Source organism: Cardiocondyla obscurior, unplaced genomic scaffold (assembly GCF_019399895.1).
Source record: "Cardiocondyla obscurior isolate alpha-2009 unplaced genomic scaffold, Cobs3.1 scaffold55_0_238251, whole genome shotgun sequence".
NCBI classification, from domain to species: Eukaryota; Metazoa; Arthropoda; class Insecta; order Hymenoptera; family Formicidae; genus Cardiocondyla; species Cardiocondyla obscurior.
In genome coordinates, this window is record NW_027228798.1 from 142501 (window position 1) to 145000 (window position 2500).

At 59.4% G+C, this 2500-nt stretch overlaps 2 non-coding genes across 2 annotated transcripts in view; both read left to right on the top strand.

Moving 5' to 3' along the window:
• Positions 1 to 26: 26 nt before the first annotated feature.
• LOC139112779 (5.8S ribosomal RNA) lies at positions 27 to 181 on the top strand. The gene has a single exon (XR_011547433.1). It is a non-coding gene; the product is annotated as a 5.8S ribosomal RNA (ribosomal RNA).
• Positions 182 to 1564: 1383 nt separating this feature from the next.
• LOC139112795 (large subunit ribosomal RNA) overlaps positions 1565 to 2500 on the top strand; it is a 4099-nt gene continuing 3163 nt past the window's right edge. Inside the window, exon 1 of the ribosomal RNA XR_011547448.1 lies at positions 1565 to 2500. This exon is cut by the window's right edge and continues 3163 nt beyond it. This is a non-coding gene — a ribosomal RNA (large subunit ribosomal RNA).

Here is a 2500-nt window from a genome sequence, read left to right on the forward strand (position 1 = left end):
GCGTACTTGGTGCGCGAAGGAACGATTACCCTGAACGGTGGATCACTTGGCTCGTGGGTCGATGAAGAACGCAGCTAATTGCGCGTCAACTTGTGAACTGCAGGACACATGAACATCGACATTTCGAACGCACATTGCGGTCCACGGATACAATTCCCGGACCACGCCTGGCTGAGGGTCGTTTTATCGAAGACAAACTGCTTGCGCGCGCCGTTTCGACGGCCGCGTACGAGCGATTCGTTGGACGTTCGCCCGATCGCGGCGGCCGGCGAGAGAGTTATACCCGCATCCACGAGAAAAGAGAAGAGAAGCGAGGAGTCGTCGATGACGCCTTCCCCGGGGTATCAGGCACACTACGCACGCTATCCACGCGGCGAGTTGCTGGATTCCATCAGGGTTTTACGAAGGCTCTCGCGCTCTCTGCGCGCGCTCTCTATACTCGCGGAACGGCGGCGTACTCGCGCCCCCGTTGGGCGTCGTCCGAAATAACGAGGTTTGAGGGTCGAACGAATGAACGACGACCGACCGAAAGATGCGATCGAGAATCGCAGAGAGACGCACGCACGCACACACGCACGGGAGGGAAGGACGTGCGCGGTGGTGATAAACGTGGCGAGCTCTTGCAAGGAGTTTATACGTTATACGTATATACGCGCCGAACGAAAAAGAGTAGATCTGCCTCTCGCGCGCCGCCGCCCGGAGTGAAACAAGCCGACAATTCGTTCGCGCTTGTACTCCCGGAAGGTGGCCTGTGTGCCGCTTGCGGCGCGCGCGGGATCCAAGGCTGATCCACGGAGAAGTAGTTCATAAGGAGCGCGGAGAACCGAGTTTGAGTTTTCCTCTCCTTCTTCGAATGAAGATCGGAGAGGAGAATAGAGGCCGCGAGATAATCGCGCGCCTCCTCGTTCTCCTTCTGCACAGAGCGCATATCGTCGCTTTACCGCCGCCAACGCAAAGGAAACTCGAGAGGAGGGATTTTAGAGATATATACGACGAAGCAAAGATACGAGAGAACCTGACCGTATTATAAGAGAGAGAGAGTGGTCGTCGCCGCTGCAGCTGCTGCCGGCCGCCGCCGCAGTCGCGTTGCCGACGCCACCACGACGCGCAAACCGGCCTCCGACGTTCGCGTCGGGCTGGCTGGCCAGTTGTCGTCGTGGTCGGTTGGTTGGCGCGCGCGGGCGCGCGGATCGCGGCGCGGTTGACGCAACGTCGACGAAAGACCACCACGCTCTCGCGGTTGTTCTCTATGCCTCGTTCGTTTTCTCATTTTCCCTTCGTCTCTTCTTTCAAATATTTTGCGTGCACCGATCGCCCCCTGCGCAGCAAAAGTGTGTGCGAGGTGAGAGATCGCGCGCGGGTCGACCGCGCGTGTTCCCGAGTCCACGAAAGCGCTATGTATGGTAGCAGCTCTTGACCGGGGCACGCGGCGTAGTCTAACCAAGCGCTCGCGCGCGGCGTTTCGCCGCGTTGCGTTTCTCTTTTCTCTCGCGTCGTCGTCGTCGTCGTCTCGCCTTCTTCGTATTATATATATATAGTACAGCCTCACGACAATTTCTTTTGACGACCTCAGAGCAGGCGAGATCACCCGCTGAATTTAAGCATATTATTAAGCGGAGGAAAAGAAACTAACCAGGATTTCCTTAGTAGCGGCGAGCGAACAGGAAAGAGCCCAGCACCGAATCCCGCGGTTCCGCCGCAGGGAAATGTGGTGTTTGGGAGGGTCCGCTTATCCCGAGGTGCCGCGTCGCGTCCAAGTCCATCTTGAATGGGGCCACTTACCCGCAGAGGGTGCCAGGCCCGTAGCGACCGGTGCGCGTCTCGGGAGGATCTCTCCTTAGAGTCGGGTTGCTTGAGAGTGCAGCTCTAAGTGGGTGGTAAACTCCATCTAAGGCTAAATACGACCACGAGACCGATAGCGAACAAGTACCGTGAGGGAAAGTTGAAAAGAACTTTGAAGAGAGAGTTCAAGAGTACGTGAAACCGTTCAGGGGTAAACCTAAGAAACCCAAAAGATCGAACGGGGAGATTCATCGTCAGCGACGCTGGCTTCGCGTCGGTGGGCGATGCCCCGCGGGGCCTCACGGCTCGCGCGCGGGCACGCTGCCGCGCGCCGATGTCCGGCGTTTTCGTCGTCGTGCACTTCTCCCCTAGTAGAACGTCGCGACCCGCTGGGTGTCGGTCTACGGCCCGGGTGCGGTGTCTGACGCGTCGCCGGTAACACGGCACGCCGTCAAACCCTCGGTCGCCCGGCCGGCTGCCCGGCGGTACACGCAAGGTATCAGGCCGCAGCTCTCACACACGCGGGAGTGCGTCGAGGCCGTCGCAAGCGCGCGCCACGGTACACGGAGGCTTACGGACCTAGCGCCGTCACCGGTCCTGGCCCGCTGTTGGTCGTACGGTTAACCTTCGACAGGCCTGCAAACGTTCCCCGGGCAACTCGGGGACCGATACCGGTCGGCGACGCTACTGCTTTGGGTACTCTTAGGACCCGTCTTGA